Raw genomic sequence first — 19,420 nt, 5'->3', positions numbered from 1 at the left:
ACAACGTATAATCGAATAAGGCCTAACTCTCAAATGTCCCCAGTGGAGCCGTTAAGTTTTCATAACTAATTTTTAATAAATAATTAAATTTAAAATAGTTATGAATTTATTTTGACAAATGTGAATTTTTGGATTTTTGTTTGAAATTTGGAGTCGCCATCGATCTTTGGGTTATGTAGGTCGAATACCTAAAAACGTCTTTTAAAACAATTTTAAGAAAAATTATTTTTACGAAAAATTATTTTTAAGACAAAAATTGATATGTATTTACCAAAGAGTCATGTTAAAGTGTTCGAGAATCGATTACGCATGGGAAAGGGTAAACACCCCCATAACGCCCAAAATTGGTACCTCTCGACTATAAGTTGTCTAAGTAGTGGAATTTTGCAAACTTGAATCCATATTTTAACTTATGATCCTTTTATTTCTATAATTTTTAAAAGAATGTGTGAATCTATTTTAAAATATTAGATTCAATGAAAATAATTTAATTCACTCAATTTTATTTGAAAATGGTGTCCTTTTACTACGTAGATTAACATGAGTCAAAATACAGTCACGTTGGACATAATTTTGTTAGCTTATGATGCAAGACAACATTGTCTATAAATAATCTTTAAATCTAGAAAACAAATGCATGATTTATGAATGCATCAATAATAAATGACATGTAAAGGATGACTGAAATATCAACATGAAATAAAATTAAGTAAAGATAAATAAATAAGATAATTAAGCAATGATAAATAAATAAATACATGAAATAAATAGAAATGAGTATTCATTTATTAAAATAAATATGTAAAAAATGATATATCCAAGTTAAACTATATTTAAATTTTTAAAATAATTTATTTAAAATGAATAATATATATCTAATTAACTTAATAAGAAACAAATAATAATGTTAAAATATTTTATTCGAAAAAATTAAAAATTTATAAATAATAAAAAGTTAAACATTCATTTATATTTGAAATATAATACATGATATACCTTAAAATGATAAAATAATTGACGTTGACACACTCACGCACACATCATATAATAATACAAATAGACACCATCAGATTTAATGAATTATAATAATGATAACTTAAATATATGTAAATAACTGGTAATGAATATATGGATACTAAATGAAATTTATATTTATAGATATATTTATAAATGACTAAATTACAAATGTCATTATGCAAAAAGAAAAAAACATTTAGGAAGTAAATTAAATTTACCAATTAAGTGAAAATAAAAAAATTAAATCTAAAGTAGAAACTAAATAAAGAGAGAAAGAATGAAATCAATGGAAACAATAAATATACAGGATTTGAAAAGAAAGAAAAATTAATTTAAAGTAAATCATAATAAATTTAAAAAGTATCTATAAAAATCAATGTTTTTAAAATTGGACCGCACCTTAAACCGGTGAAGGTACTGGTTCAACCATGGTTAAACCGCTGTTGAACCGGTTTATATAAAACAATATTTTTTTTTAAATTTTACATAATATCAAGTGAAACAAAATGATTCAAATCAACTACAACATAATGTTTGGGGCTGAAAAAAATCAGAAAATAATTTTGGGGCTGAAAAAAATCATAACAAACGACGTCGTTTGATTTAATTTTTAAAAAAAACAGAACCATGTGAACCGCCGGTTCAAACTTGTTTTGCCGGTTCCCAACCGGTTCATTGCAAAATTGATTTTGGAGGCTGACCGGTTTTGATAACATTCATAAAAATAATACATGGTTGAAATTAAAAAAATAGATGTGTTATCAAGAAAATAATCCCTAAGATATCATCTACAAACATAATTGAATGACTAAAATAATAACAATCATAAGCAACATGGCCACAATTAAAAGGAGAATACATGTAACAATATGTATATGATGACTAAAATGTGAGGATTGTGAAATTAAAGTGACTAAAAGTATAAATAAAAGTTTTCAACATATAATACATACAAAGGACTAACACGCAACAAGTTAAAAATTAATGGTCATGGTTAACAATTTACCCAAATTACACAATCTAAACAAATGGTAACTAAAGTATAAATGAAACAAAATTTAAGGCTTGTACTAAAATATAAAAGAAATAAACTTTAAGGCTCGTAAATAAAAATTGTAAACTTGTATTTAGTGATTAAAACATAAAGTTATAAAGACAATGAGTTCCTTGCATAAATAACCCCTCCCCACAAGCAAGCCAAAATGAAAACGTTTTAATGTACACATATATACCTAAAACCAAGGCTAAAACCAAACCCTAGTTTTCATTTTATTACCTTACCCGAAATTATCAAGGAGAGAGGGAGGAGAAATTCTCTCAACTCTCCCTCACCATCCTTTTATCTTCACATAATCAGGCGAGATTCTACCGGGCCAAACACTATTAATCGGCACCAGTTGTCGCTCACTGGTGCAAGGGAAACAACAAAATTACATCAAATGATGTGCCTAGGAGCCCTCAACTTGAATCCAAAGTCCATTTACTTTAAAATGGACTAGATCGACGTAAATCTAGAGTTGAAGTATTGGGTAATTTCAACTCTAGCGACCCTACTCCTTTCTCCGTTAAGTCTCTCTTTTCTCTTTTTTTCATTTGAATCCTTTTTGTTCACTATGTTTTTTTTTCTTTTTTTTTCTTTTTTCAACTTGATTATCTCTCCCCATTTTTGCTAGAATCATCATTTTTATAAATTTCTTCACATGTTTATCTATAAATCTCTTAATGATCTTTGGTGATGATTTCCTTTTATTATATATATATTTTTAATATTGATTTGTCATTTTCCACTTTCTTGTGACTGAAATGGCAGGGCCTGAGTGAGGAAGCAGATTGCAGAAGCAACGACGATGAGACATATATGGCTTGGGCAGCAGCGGTAGAAAGCGGGGGCGATAAAGGCATGATGGGACTAGGTTTAGGTTTTGGGTTGGTTTGTTGCTTGTACTCTGGCCCTGGTTTTCGTCTTTGTAACCTACAAACAAATTAATAATAAAAATAGTAATAAAATAAAATTAATAATAATAATATAATAAATATAAATAATAAAAAATAAACCCGGATGAAAGCAGGTGTCAACACTTATAATTGTACAAACTTTCAAATTGGTCCAAACAACATTTTAAAGCATGTAGAATCATTCATACAACATTTTGCCTTAGGGAATTTTATCCCATATTTTCCCCTTTATTCTTCTCTTTGGCTGAACCTAATTAGGGATTTTTAGCAAGGTTTTCACTCTGATTCAAGCATTAATTCAAGGTTCAAACATCATGTCCATGCTTCTATCATCATTTTCATATATTCTTCAATCCAAATTCAAAGTTTCTCCATAAACCCTAACCATGGCCTAATTCAACATAATCATTTCTACATGTTTTTAATCATCATACATGCTTGGAAACAACTCTACTATATCACTAACATCAAAATCCATCCTTAAGTCATTAAATTTCCAACTTCCCCTTCATTTACTAATTTCATGAAATTAATGATCCAAGCATTAAAACAATGAAATATTTATACCAAATGATAAGAATTTGATGTCAATTAATTCTCTATTTCATGTCTTAATCCAAAAACCTAACAAAATGGCTTAAAATGAAAAATAAAATTTTCCTTACCTTATCTATGGAGGACACGATTTTGAGGTGAATATAGTTGATGTCTCTTGATTTTTCTCATAAAAAAAACTTTAACACTTGGCTTTAAACTAATTAAAATGAATATAAAATTCATTTTATACAAAAAGATCTTTTTACCCTTAATGAATTATGATAATTACACCATGCCATTATCATGACATCATTTCTTATATCATCATGTCATATATATTATTTTATTAGCTTCCTTCTTTGCCCTTGCACTTTTCTAAAAATTCTGATCTTACTACTTTAATCCAACGATCCCGATTTAACATGGAAAATAAATCTTAAATCCAATGATCCATGTTAAATTCTACAAATTTAAAATATAGAAATAATATTATTAAACGTATACTATCATCCTTCAAAATTTCTTGAAAATCTGATTTGATCCGATTATCCGAATTTTTATCGGACTTAATCGCTTTATAGCTTTTTATACAAATTTTGAATAAAAAAACTGAAACCTTCGAAAACATTGTTGTTGGGGGTAAATTATTCATTTATAGGATTAAATTTCTTCTTGGGGTAATTACCACTTTGTTCCCTAAATTTTACCACATTTTCCTTTTAGCCGCTAAACTTTCAAATTTTACATTTTGGTCGCTAGTCCAAAATTTGGTAAGTGATTTATAAGGATTGGTGTTAGGCACTTTTTATAGCCTATTTTCTTCCTTAATCATTTAAGATGTTATCCACCCCATCCATTTGTTTCATATGCCATCACCACACCTATACTACTTGGCCTATACTACTTCAAAACCTATTCATTTCATCATCATCATAGTCTACCCTTATCACCATTCATCGTTTAGAAAACCATCCATTTGAGCCTATCTTATTGCGGGAGCTTTCCCATTCATTATATCCACAATCAAGGGCACGAGTGCCTTATATTAGGCAAAGCGAAGCTTGAGGCTATTTTCATTTATCTGATTTCTTTTTTAAAAAATTACTTTGCTTTATTTTCTTTAAAATATTGATTTTTTTTCTTTTAATTTCCCAACCCCTTTCATTTCTTTATTTTTTGTTTCAAACAAGATCAAAACAATTCAACATTAGAAGCTCCTTAGTCCATGCAGATCGACCATTTTTCTCTTTACTACATTTTTATTTATTTTATTTGACAATTACGACACTTGTCAAATTGGCGTAGTTGCCAAGGGCTTCTACAAATTTACTGATATATTTTTTTATTTATGGCCAGGAGATTTCCATGGGAGTTAACAGATTATGAACTAAAGATCAAAGAACTTGTGAGAAAGGAGATAACAACGATAATAACAACAACAACAACAACCAAATTTTAGAGATAACCTCCAATGTCAAAACACAATTCACGTACTACGAAGGACAAGTTCCAATGGGTGATCAAACAATCCGAGAACTAGCTACGACATCTACCGTAAAATAATTGTTATTCATTGCATTCCCAAATGGTGAAACACCATTCAATCTTAGGATAAGTCTAATCCATCTTCTGCCTACCTTCCATGGTTTGCCAAATGAAAACTCGCAAAGACATCTAATGGAATTTCACACGGTTTACTCAAGCATGAAATCATATGGAGTATATGAGGATCAAATTAAACTTCGTGCTTTCCATTTTTCCTTAGACGACTTGGCTAAGGATTGGTTATTTTATTTATCACATAATTCAGTTACTACATAGACTGATATTACTCGATTGTTTTTTGATAGATTCTGTCCTACAGCGAAAGCGAGTAAATTAAGGAGAAACATCTAAGGAGTCCGATAAAAAGACAAGGAGTCATTATATGACTATTGGGAATGATTTAAGAAACTTTGTGCTATTTGTCCACGTAATAGTTTAATTGAATATACTCTTCTCCAATACTTCTATGAATACCTTCTTCATATGGAGATGAAGATAATTAATGCAACAAGTGGCGAATCTCTTGTAAACATGACTACTGTTTTGACCAGAAATCTAATTTCATCTATGGCTGTAAATTCTCAACAATTTCGTCCATCCAATAACCCACTAAACGAGTTCACACGATAAATAATCCCTCTTTAGAAGACAAAATTGATAAGTTAAGTAAATATGGTTTAATATCTTATTACAATTAAAACAAGACTAGTTAGATTATATGAAATCTACATGATGTTAGATCATCCCACATACTATTTTTTGATGCTTTAAGAATATACTATAACCCACGTGGATGCTGTAGGAAATTGTCCAAGACCTCATTGAAGACCATACAACCCTCAAGCCCGCATCTATAATCCAGGGTGGAGAGATCATCTAAATTTCAATAAAGGATCGAATCTTAGACCAAACCAAGCCTATCGAACGAGGCCACCTCCACTTTAGTAATATCAATCGTAAAATCATCATTGGAATTGGTTGTAGAAATTTTGGCGATATCCTAGGAGAAATTTCAAATCATGACTGAAACTCAATTTCAAGAACTCAACAAATAAATGAGTCAGCTAGTACAAGTTGTGAGTCAAATGGAGTACTAAGGAAAGTTGTCGTCGCAAACTGAGTAAAAATCGAGGTGAAATGTCAGTGCCATTACCTTTCTTAGTGGCATTGTCGTCAAAACCGATATCATAGAGAAGGTAGGCGCAAAGTCCAACAAAAAGAAGAAAGAGCCAGAACTACCTACAAAATTGTTTATTCCATCACGTTATGTCATTCCACCTCATTTTCCGGTAAGATTTGGGAAACGCGATAAACAAGTCAAGGAGAAAGATATACTTAACATTTCCAGAAGTTCAAGATAAACATATCCATCATTGATGTTATCAAAACGGTTCAATGGTATGCAATATTTTAGAAGAATCTTTGCAAGAATAAAATAAAGCTTACCGAGAATGAAAAGGTAAACTTAGGTGAAAATGTTTCTGCTGTAGTTCAACACAAAATTCCACCTAAGTACAAGGATCAAAGTATGTTTGCTATTCCTTGTAAAATTGGTAAGGTTGGTATAAAATGAGCCATGTGTTATTTAGGGTCATCAATTAATGTTATGCATCTTTCAATTTATAACTTACTTTGTGTTGAGCCTTTGAAGGAAACAGATGTGACGATCCAGCTCGTCGATAAATCCATAGTGTATCTTGAATGAGTTTTTGAAAATGTGTTGGTAAAGGTAAACGTTTTGATGTTTCCAGTGAATTTTGATGTTATTGACATGGAAGATGATCGTTCCAATAACTCTTCCAAATGTCTACTCGAAAGACCATTCCTAATCATGACTCAAACTAAGATCGACGTTAGAATCAAAATTCTTACTATGGAATTTGACAGTGAAGTTGTTAAATTTGATGCTTATAAAGAATTGAAGTATACAAATTATATGGAAAACATCAGCTTCATTGATATTTATGAACCTTTTGTCGATAAATTTATGGAAACCAATTTTATGATGATTTGTGCAGGGAATTGGAGGATAAAGATGACAAATCAAGGGAGTTGAAAAATATTTCGTATGTTTATTCATATTTGCAATTATTTCCTTCAAAAACTAAATTGTTACCTTCTATTTTACGAGCACCAAATATAGAGTTGAAACCATTGTTGGAATGTTATAAGAACTCATATTTTAGTAAAGAAGATGTATTGTCAGTCATTATTTTGGACAAGATTTTAAAATTAAGAAAGATTCGAAGAAATGTTTATGAGAATGTCCAAATTGCAAGGATAAAATGAAGAAACTTTATGATCGTAGAATTTCTCATAAGAAATTTATTAGATGGATAAAGCTTATGAAGTGGAGAAATTGTCCCTGCAGAACCTGTAGTCTAAATTAGTTCGTCGAGCTAATGACGTTAAACAAAAACCCTATAATGAGAGACAACCCATTTTTATTTTTTGTTTATTATTATTATTATTATTATTATTATTATTATTTATTATTTATTGTATTTTATTATTTTTATTTTAGATTTTTGGTATTTAAATAATCAAATTCAGAATTTTGGTCTTGAAGTTGGTCCGAATAGAGCTATGGAATTTTTGCCGTAAGTCTAGAAGTAATTTTCCTAAAGATGGGAGTCGGGCAAGCTTCATTAAATTTCAGCCTCCCGAATGTACTATATTGTTTAAAACATTACCCCCACGTGAGTTTTTATCCCAACGTTGGAGGTTAGCATAACATTTTCCACTCTATCGTGCATGATAGTTGTAACACCCTCATTCAGTCCGACATGGAGATCGATGGATAACAGTGTCACATGGGACACATAAATGGCTAATCTAAATTTTTTTGTTTTAAATCGATTGAAAAACATCACATAATACTTAGAGTTCAAAATATGGGGAGCTCTCAAATCATCTAAAATAAATACACTAAGTTAAAAATAAAAAGAGAGTTACGACTAAATACAAAAAAGGTTTACAATAGTACATGCCCTCTAATATAAATTAAGATGTGCATTGATATCATTAGGAACATGATTAACTGGATCATCAATATCGTGCATCACATCTTCGTCCTCAGGCTGAGGTGCACTAGAGAAAGAACCAACAACTTGTATTCCCTTTCGTTGCCACTTGTTATTTTCTTGTTCCCATCTCGATTCTCGAAGAGACTTTAGGCCAATGAAAGAGGTAAGGGGAATCATAGGGTCAAGGGAAACATCGATATTAACTTTGACAAATAGATGGCTCAAAAAACAACCATATGCTAAGGACTCGACTCATTTGGAAGGAATGTTGTTGACAATGTCAACAAGTTTACTAAACACTATCTGAGCAGAGTTTATCCTCTTATTGGTTTGAAAAAAATGAATCCACAAAATGTCAATGTTGTGGAGAGGGGAATATTTACCTCTGGATGGTCGAAACCACCAAGTGATAGTCAAATGAAGGAAGTGCTTATGATAGTTAAGGAGACTAGCACTCATGTTAGGTTGAAAGGAAGTGTTGACAGAGTCGCACTCATTTGTGATCCCTATTAGTTTTAGACCAAGGTCTCTAGCTATAGGTAAAGCATCAATAATGATGTATTGCCCCATAAGATAGGAGCGAATACTCTCGGTGCGGGTTCTAGCTTCATTTTGGAGACACACCGCATTGGACTAGAAAATGCAGTTCAATTGATGATAGACAACATGTTTAAATTTGAAGGTGTTATTTGATTTCTAAGCTTTTAGGAGAGGAATATATTTAAACTATAGGGAATTAAATGTGGGAAAAATAGGTACGCTCTTACTTCTAAGGGGACACGACTCGAAATATTGGGAATAACGCTAGAAAAGATTTAGAAGATTGGGTTCGTTAAAACACAAATTTTGAAAACTTAGTTCATATGGGTCCTGATTTTAGTTAAGAATAGAATTTTGAGGTGGATTTAGAGGAGGATTTGGAGGAGGAGCTCGAAGAGATGGATTAATACGGGAAGTACAAGGACGTTTGTTATGGGCTATGAAAATCGCAAAAAGAAACCTACAAGAAATAACAATATATATGTATGCAACTAATCAATCTAAAGCTCAATTAACATCAATAATTCAAGGCATTAAAAGATAAAATTAAATAGGCTTTATTTTAATAGTAATATTATATAGAATTCAAAATAATGTATATATAAGTTAGGAAAAAGTGACAATGTATATACATAAGTATAGTAAATATATATATATATGTATATTGATTTAAAAAATAATGTATAAGTATTTAAGATGAAATAGTATATGTATATATTTACAAACTACTATAATAAAAAATATATGTATGAAAACAAAATAGAAAAATCAAGGAAGTGTAAAATGAAAACAATATATGTATATTTAAATATTTTCAGATTTTTTAATTCAGAAATTTTGAAAAATCAATGAAATAAGACTAAATCAACCAATGTTATATGTGAAAAAGATTACAAATTAAATCCCAACAATTATTTGTATCAATTTAGTATAAAAAAGAAAAAAAATTGAAATAAAAAGAGTTAAGGTTTTGAAAAAGTTTTACCTTGAATATTTGATTTGAGATGAAATGGATGAGATTTGCAAGATTTGATGATGAATGGAGGTACTAAAGATGAAAAACGGTGTAATTTTGACTTAAAGTGATGAAAATGGAGGTGGTTTGAGTAAGGGGCAAGGGAGGTTCGAATGGCGGAGAGTTTTTAGGTTTTAAAAACAAAATATTTGGGAATTTTAGGGTATTTGAACTCAAAACCCGACTAGGACTATCGGTACTCCTATAGAAGTAGCGTTACTTCAAAGCATAAAAAGAAAGTATCGATATAGCAGTATTGATATCCTATCCATGCTACAATAACAATATCGGTACTGTAGGAAATGTATTGTTACTATATGAACAATATTGATATCAAATACAAGAAATGGTCAAAAAATGTAACACTAAAGTCCAAAGATGTCATTTAATTATTAATTCAACATATACAAGACATGTAACCATATGATACATAAATATTATGACCAAGATACTACAATTCATTCAATCATACAAGGATTAACAACAAAAACACCTATGAATGCTAAAGTTGCATGAATTTCTAGTTAAAGTGCACCAAAAAAGTCAAAAGTCATAATGCATAATTTAGGGTATCAATAATGATATATGTAAATTGGAAATGAAAATATGTTCAAACAAATGAATACACATTCAAGCATACTTTGAACACTTCATTAATTTTAATGAAAAAATCATAAACTAATTGCATAGTATGGATCAAAGAAGTTATTTAGCATGTTTTTTCATAAAACACTTAAACACAAAGTCAATGAAGGTTTGTTAAAATTGTGTGCCCAAAGTCTTTTCTTATCTAAAGGTTTTGTAAAGATATCCACTACTTGATGCAAAGTGTTTACATACTCTAAATCTATATATTCCTTTGAATCATGATCTCTAATGAAATGATGTATAATTTGAATATGTTTAGTTCTAGAATGTTGGATGGGATTTTTAGTGAGCCAAATAGCACTAGTATTGTCACACTTGATAGGGATAGTACCTATATCAATTCCATAAAATATCAGAAAAAGATTTCTAGTTGCTTTAAGACAACCCATTTCTTTAATATTAAAAAATAAATAAAGATTAAAATATGATTATTTTTTCCTAAAAGTAATTTATATAAAATCAAATTTATAAATAGGATTTTTATTTAATAAAAAATAAATAAATAAATAAATAAATAATATTTATTATATATATATATTTATATGACTAAATAATAATAATAATAATTAAATATATTGAAAATAAATATATAAAATTACAATATAACTAAGTAGTGACTAAAATAAATAAAATTAAAACTATAGTACTAAAATGAAAGTATTTAAAATTAGTGATTAAATTATAATATATGAAAATTAAATACCCTAATTCATAATTAATTATTTAATATTACAGTGGCTAAATATGTTATTTTTCCTATTATTAATTTAGGGACTAAAATAAATATATATCAAATTTGAATATCAAATTAAAATAAATTAAAACATGCTTTCGAGATTAAAATATTAATTAATGAAATTAAAGGCCTAAATCTGCTATTTTACATAAAATCTATATAGTTACGTTAGTGACTAAATTATAAAGAAATAAAAATTAAAACACCAAATTATAAAGATCTAATTTTGATTTCAGTGACTAAAATATAAAATTACGTATTTGTAATGGCCACGAGTATAGTTTACCCAATTAAAAATTACACCCATACCCCTCCACAAAACGGCGTCGTTGGGGAAGGGGTATTTAAACCCCTTATGGCCGGCCCTTCAAGCCATCTCCCTCATTTTCTCATTTCTCATTCTCTCTCTAGTTAAGAAATATAAGAACTCTCTATCCTATCTCTATATTTCCATCGTCAGAGGGAAATTGGTCGTCGGCCGGCAACCATATGCCGTCGTTGACTCCACTGTCAGCCACCGCCTTCGGTGGTCGAAAAATATTATTTTACACAAAAATGAAGCCCCGATCTCCCCAAGGCCGAATCTAACCTTAGTTTCCCCTAAAAACTCCTAATCAGAGTAGATCTAAGAAAATATCTTCGGTATTTTTAGTTCTCCAGCGACGTTTGGTGTTTCCAGCGATGATCGAAGCTTCAAGGGTAAGTTTTTCTTCTTCTCTCCTTTGTCTTTTCTTTGGTTTTGTTGCTTGCTATTGGTGTTCGTCGTTTCTCTCTTTTTTTTTTCTCTTTTCTGTCGTGTGTTTTGGTTGGCAGGGACTCGGTGGCTTTTATAGCCACCACCAGGGATGGCTTCGGACCGGTCTCAAAGAGGATTTTTGGTGAGTCACCGAACTTGTGGTGACTCACCGAAAATCGACGACGCGTGTGCGATTGGCAACGCTTTTGGAGCCTTCGTTTGGGTGTCGTGGCAACGGCTGGTGGAGATGTCAGAGAGGCGGTCGGCGTCGTGGCCCTGGAGTGATGATACCCTAGGGTTTCATCTAGAACCACGTGGACTGTTGGATCAATGCTAGATCCAACGGTGGAGAAGCAAGGTGGTGGTAGCACTAGGATAGAAAACCTTAGTTGGGTTTAGGGTTTTAGTTGGGCCTATTTGGGTTGTCTGGTTGTAAGTGGGCCTCGGGTTTGGTTGAGCCTTTTTGTAATAATAATAATAATAATAATAATAATAATAATAATAATAATAATAATAATAATAAATAATATAATAAACAAATAAAAAATAATAAAAAACCAAATGAAAAAAACTTGTGTCTTCAACTCAGGATTATTCTTTTTGAGCAATTTGAATATCGAATCACATTTATCGGTAAACTGAGAAATGAATCGTGATATGTAGTTTAGCCTTCCCATAAACCCTCGAACTTCTTTTTGTGTGCGTGGTGCTCGAAGGTCTTGAATTGCCTTAACCTTATCTGGATCAATCTAACTTCCTTTCTGGCTTACTACGGAACCCAATAATTTCCCATATTTTACTCCAAACGTGCATTTGGCTGGATTGAGCTTTAATTGGTACTTCCTTAATCATTGAAATAGCTTTCTTAAATTTTGTACATGATCTTCTTCCATTCAGGACTTGGCAATCATGTCATCCACGTATACTTCTATTTACTTGTGCATCTTGTCTTGGAAGAGAGTTACCATGGTTCTTTGATAGGTTGCTCCAACATTTTTCAATCCGAATGGCATTACTTTATAGTATAAAGTTCCCCACAGGGTTATAAACGTCGTTTTCTCCATGTCCTCTGGGTTCATTTTGATCTGATTGTACCCTGAGAAGCCATCCATAAAGGAAAACCATGAATGCCCTATTGTATTATACACCAGAGTGTCTATGTGAGGTAAAGGAAAATTGTCCTTTGGTCTATCCTTGTTAAGGTCTCGATAATCTACGCACATGTGGACCTTCCCATCATTCTTCGGTACTGTCACTATATTAGCTACCCATTCAGGATATTTTACCTCCTGAAGAAAACCTGCATCGATCTATTTTGTTACTTCTTTTTTAATCTTTAATAACATCTTTGGTTTCATCTTTTTGAGTTTTTGTTGGACATGTTTGCATTCCGGCTTGATGGGTAACATGTGGACTACTATATCAGTACTTAGCCCTAACATATCTTGATACGACCAAGCAAAGACGTCTTTGAACTCTTAGAGCAAGCTTATCAACTCTAGCCTTATTTCTGCGGATAGAGTAGTGCCAATCTTTATTTCTCTCTATACTTTATAGTCCCCAAGTTTACAAGTTCTACTTCTTTCTTGTAGGGTATGATCTATTTCTCACCTCTTTCTACCAATCTTAATAGCTCACTAGGGACTTTACAGTTTTCTTCATCTTCACATTCATTGACTTCTTCCAGACATAGTGGTCGCTCGAAATCTATCTTGCAACTGGCCTCAGGATCAATTATGCTAGTATTATTGTGACATCTGCATGAAATTTTACTCGGATATATTGGAAAGTAAAGAATAAAGGATATAATGTAATAAATATGTAAAGAATTTGGAGATTTAAAGAACAAAGAATATGTTGTAAAGAACGTAATGAAATAATGCAAAGAATGAAAATGATTGCCATTTGAGAAAAATATCTTTCATTGATTGATGGGATAAGTGTGAAGTTTTACAAAAAGTTCAATAGATATTTTTATGATGCTAATACAAATTATTTATGTGCATTACTTTGGTTGAACCTAAGAACTACGGGAAGGTACTCGGCTGTCCAATTGTCGAGCTTTTTACCAGGTAAGCACGGACGTATTCCAGCTAGAAACTTCCCGGGTTGGTTGCCCCTAGAAATCATGTTGATTGAAAGTCCTTTCAAAGATTAGCCTGCCATCTCGGTTTCGATGGCACTATTCAGTTGTTTTGTGTTGTACACTCCTCTAAATTTGAAAGAGTTCTTTAGGGGAGGGAAGGACATGCATTCTCTGGAGACATCCTCTCCTTTCAATCTGGCATTTCTCGCGTTATTCTTTTTCCTCATTTCTTAGCCCCGTTACTAGAAGGTAGGCTTAAATCCGAGCCTGAAACAATCTCTCTTCAATTCAACAGTTATGGGTGTGTACCTACCCCTACAGCTCTTTTCTCAATCCCTTACCGATTATCGCTCCTCTTTATAAGGTTTGCCTCACTGTCATCTTAGTATAATTCGACAGTGCGGGACATGGAATTTTACTACCTTCATCCACATAGGTTGCATTGATGAATTCCAAAGCCCTGAATGAGCACTCCAAGGCATCTTCATTGATGTTGATATATTGGGTCTCAGATGTTACAGAAGCTATAACTTTTTGTTCAGCCCCAATGCTGACCAATCATCCATTAATTACGAATTTCAGCTTCTGATGTAGGGACGATGGAACTGTTCCCTCCGCATGGATCCAAGGTCTCCCTAACAAGCAGTTATATGTCGGGTGGATATCCATTATCACAAAATCAACGTTGTAAGTAGAAGACCCGATCATTAAGGCTATTTCAATTTTCCCCATCACGTCCTTCTGGGTTCCGTCGAATGCCCTGACGATGTTATGATAAGCTTTCATGTGTGAGCTATCAATGGGCATCCTCTGCAATGTAACTAAGGGCATTACGTTCAGTTCCGACCCATTATCTATAAGAACTCCTGGCAGGACATAACTGTGGCAGTGCACCGTGATATTTAAAGCCTTAATGGATCACATCCCTCCTTCTGAGATCTCATCATCAGTGAAGGTAATATAGTTGTAAGAAGCTGTGTGTCCCATAATTCGGTCTAATTTATTCTTTGAGATATCCTCAGGGACAAATGTTTGGTTGAGCACCTTTAGAAAGGCCTTCCGATGTACTTCGGAGTTGATTAAAATATCCAAGATTGAGTTTTTCGCCTACTGTTTGTGAAGCTGCTCCACTATATTGTATTCACTGTGCTTAAAAAACCTCAAAAACTCACGACCTTGAGCTTCGGTAACAGGTTCGTTAATAATATGTGGAGGTTCTTCATTGAAAATTTTTCGTACTATGACATCTTTGGCTTTGGCTTTTTCCTTTGTCTACCTCGATGGACATTTCTAGTGAGTAGCATCTTTCGCTTATTGTGAAGTGGCCCACTTCACTTACTTCTTCTGAGCTCTATTTATTTTCCTCGTTTGTTCTTTCAGACATCTTAGACCCCTTCGGTATTGATACGTTTGCTGCATAACTCCAAGGAACCCGTTGGGTATCCTTGAATGGGAAGGGGACGGAGTTGTAATCACCACCTTTGATGATGATCTCTCTTATCTTAGATTAACTGTGATGATTACCGACCTTCTCGTCCCCTGTATCCTGTTCGATCCATCTGTCATACAGATGTCTATCTCTTGTAGTTTATCCTCCTTGCTGAAAAATTCCATTTCCCCATTGTTCACCATTCTCTGAAGTAATCTTCAGAATTTGGGGCAAATCTGGATGTCGTGGTCCTCATTTTGATGATATTCACAGTAGGTTACTCGTCCTAATGGCCTCAGTTTAGGATTACCCTTAGCCATTCGAGCCGTACATAACTGCCTGATCACCCAGCAGAAAGGATATTTGACCTTTGATAAACTTCTCTTAACCATCCTGATCTCTTTTTCTTCGACTATATTGACTCCTTGCCCCCATGATTGGGCAAGGGGTGAGCGTTCGCGTGTTTTGAACTCTAAATCCCTAGTATTGATGAGGTTTTGTACAACACTCTTGAAAGCTGAGCAATTCTCGATATCATGACCAGTAATCCCTGTATGGTAATGGCAGTGAGCGTTTGCATTATACCAATGCTGGTAAAGTGGTTGTAGTGGGGTCAACTTGTAGGGACGAACTAAAGCTTCCTTCAATAGCGAGGCGTAGATTTCTGAGTACGGCACTGACACTGGTGAGAAAGTTTATCTCGTAATTTCTCTTCTTGGCCCCCTGTTTTCATAGGTATTTGTCTTCTTTGCCTTAGGCTGAGAAGTTGTGACACTGGCTGCAGAATTCTTGTTTTATGTGCTCACATGGTTCACTTCATTATCTTTCTTCTTAAAATAAGGCTTCTTCGACCATTCTCCTTCTTCAATCTTGTCACTCCTGATGGCATTCTCGATTACTTCTCCAGAAATGACCAAGTCAGCAAAGTTCTTGGTAGCATTTCCTAATAAATGCCCTAGATAAGGAGCATTCAGGGTATTCACAAAGAAAACTATAGCCTCATTCTCTAATAATTGGGGTTGTACTTATGATGCCACATCATGCCATCTTTGGGCGTACTGCCTAAAGGTTTCGTTGTGTCACTTTTCCCTATTTTACAACATCCACCTTTCAGGTACTAGGTCATTGATGTGACAATACTATTCCAAAATTACCCGTGCCAAATCCCTCCATGATTTGATCTGAGATCTAGTTAACTTATTATACCATTTGATTACCGATCCAGTTAGACTGTCTTGGAAATAATATATCAATAACTTTTCATTTTCAGTATAACCTTAATTCTCCTGTAGAACATAGTGAGGTGGGCCGATGAGCAAGTAGTTCCATCATATTTTTCAAAGTCTAGTTCTTTGAACTTAGGGGGAAATATTAGATCGGGAACCAAGCTTAGCTCTATTGCATCTATTCCGTATAATGGCTCCACCTCTACTGATCTCATCCTTTCTTCCAAGCTTTTCAATTGCTGGGTTATTTCGCTGTTAACCTTTCCTTTTTCTGATACTTCATAAAAGTTAGGTGGCAACTCCTCTATGCCTGATTCAATAGGTCTTACCCTGGAAGCCGGTGGGTAATTGGCTTGATATGTAGGCTCAGTATGATTCTATTGATTTGTCATGTAGACTCATGGGCGAGTTTACTGCAAAGCCGGTGATCTAACAAAAATATGCACTAGGGTGAAACCGGGAGGATGCAGAGGGTCTGGTGTAAACCCTGGTGGCTGCTGGGGGTCAGTTGTAAACCCAACATGATGCGACGCTCTTGATCTAAACCCTGGAGGATACGAAGGATCTTGCTTTGCCGACATTGGTTGGTCAACCGCAATTTTTCCACTTTTAGCATGTTTATTAAACATCTATTCGATCTTTTTATAGTAGACTGACTTGTGAGTTTGCCATCTCTGCTTCCATCTTACTTAGTCTCTCTCTCATTTTCGTTTGGGATTCTCTTTGGTCTTGTTTAAGTTTAGCTATTTTTGCCTCCATTGTTTTGGTTGTTTTATGAGTACCGTATGGGTGTGAGGTGAATGCCAAGATAACTACAAATGATTGGAAATTATATTTTATTATTTGGTGAATTTTAATGAATGAATAAATTGTTATAATGTAATCATTAAGATTTTAAACATTTAGAGAAAAACATATGAAAATGCAAATACAAATGCAACCCGATATTGATTCGAAAATAACTTAGTTTATACAAAAATACTCAACAACACACAACATCTAAGCACTTAGGCAAAGATAGTGAATTAACATAGAAACTAAACGTAGAATCTTGCCCTATCCCCTAATCTCTCGAGCTCTATCATTAATCCCATGATATGTCGTTCTTCCTCTGATTCTGGATCACGAAAACTCTTAAGGCGGTCGCTTCTTCAGATATTTCGTAGACTTGACGAGCAACACCACGGGCCTGATTCACTCCTCTCTCCAATGCTTCATACTGTCTCTGAATGGTATCCTGAGCCTACCGCAGCGCTGTTCCAAGTTTTGGATTAGTCAATGGTCGACTCTCCTCTAACTGTTGAATTCGCTGATGGCATATCTATACTGTAACTTCTAGCTCAACAATCTTGGCTTTTAAGGTCTCGTTTTCCTGCCTGGCTATCTCTTGTGCGGATGAATGGGTCAACCTTGCTCATTCTAGATCAACTATCTTATTTTTAACATCTCATTTTCTGTTTGGAGACAGACCCCATTTTTGTTGTAAGGGTTCTGAAAAGTCTCACCCATACTAAGTAGTTGTTCTTCGAGCTGTTCAATCTGTGTCTGCCTCTATGTCAATTCCTGGTTAGCCTTATCTCTTTGCTCTCTTAGTCTCTGAGCGTGTTACAGGGCTCATTTCTTTTCTTATTGGCCTCTTCTTGTGCTTCTCTTTACCCTATCGAGCTTTATTTTTAGGGTCTTAGTAGTATGATGTAAACCCTGGGCTCTCATGTTCTTTTTTAAAACGTGAAAATTTTGGTTCAGCGCATCAAAACTCTCATGGACCTTCTCTTTCTTTCTCTTTGGATAAATGTTTTATCACTTCGTCCTTCTTAATCAGCTCGAGCTCCTATATTATCTTCTCATTCGAGAAACTTTTATGCTATTTTTCTCTCTCTAGATTCATCAGTCGTATTTCTTCTCTTAACAACTCAGCCTCTGTCGGGAGCTTCCTCAATTGCTCTTCCATGGTCAACTCATCCTCTAAATTTTGCTTTGGTCTATTTTCATTAATTCTCTGTGACCCTGACACCTCGTAGGTTCGCGTGAATACAGGCTCTATCATCTTGAAGCTCATGCAGTGGGGTTTCTGCCATGCCATGTAGATCTTCGAACTCTGCTCTTGGTAACTGGCAGTAGAAAAAGAAAACTTCATCTCCTTCAGGTCGTGGGTAGCTGGTACGAATTGTCAGGTACTGAACTGTCTGAGTACAATTAGTGGAGTATACCCAATCGCTCCCCAGGTGTAGCATTACAAAGCTATCGTTACCACATCTGAAAAGCACATCCTCCTTGGGTAACCAGTAAGCCTTCTATACTATCTCAGTATCCTTCATGTTACGGAGAGCCTCAACCCAGTATTTCCTCTTGTGATGCTCCGGGCTTTGACATTTGTTGAGGAAATCCACTAGAGGCGAAAAATGTAACTAGTGTCTCTGAGTTCAACCTTTCTTGACTATCCAGGAGTGGCTCCACCACCAAACTAGCAACAGTTAAACAATCCGGTGAACTATCCTCCCCCTAATCGTCTACACTGGTTCAGTGGTAGGAATGTTTTCGCAAGGATGGCTGGTGTGGGATTCTTTCTGGCAATCGCTTCGATGAAATTAATTAAAGCGATGTCGAAGTGTTCCTCATTCCTTGGGAAAATTACAAAGCCATATACTGCAAGCGTGAAGTGATCTCTTATTCTTTTCAATTGAGTCTGCTCATAAATTAAACTCTTCAGCCGAGCCTAGGAGATCCCTTCATCACGAACATACTCTTCGACCAATTCCTTGGTCTTTCCCGTCAGGGTGATCATCTTGGTTATGAACCCCTTAGGTCGAATTGCCTTAATGTAAATGGAATGTCTTCTAACATTTGGGATGTTCAGCAAAGTCGTTCACTCCTCTAAGGTAATGGCCATATCCACTTTAACGAAAGTGAAACACCTGTAAGC

This window comes from Hibiscus syriacus, unplaced genomic scaffold, assembly GCF_006381635.1.
Source record: "Hibiscus syriacus cultivar Baekdansim isolate YM2019G1 unplaced genomic scaffold, ASM638163v2 tig00110610_pilon, whole genome shotgun sequence".
In the NCBI taxonomy this organism is placed as follows: Eukaryota; Viridiplantae; Streptophyta; class Magnoliopsida; order Malvales; family Malvaceae; genus Hibiscus; species Hibiscus syriacus.
Note: the sequence above shows the minus strand (reverse complement) of the source record.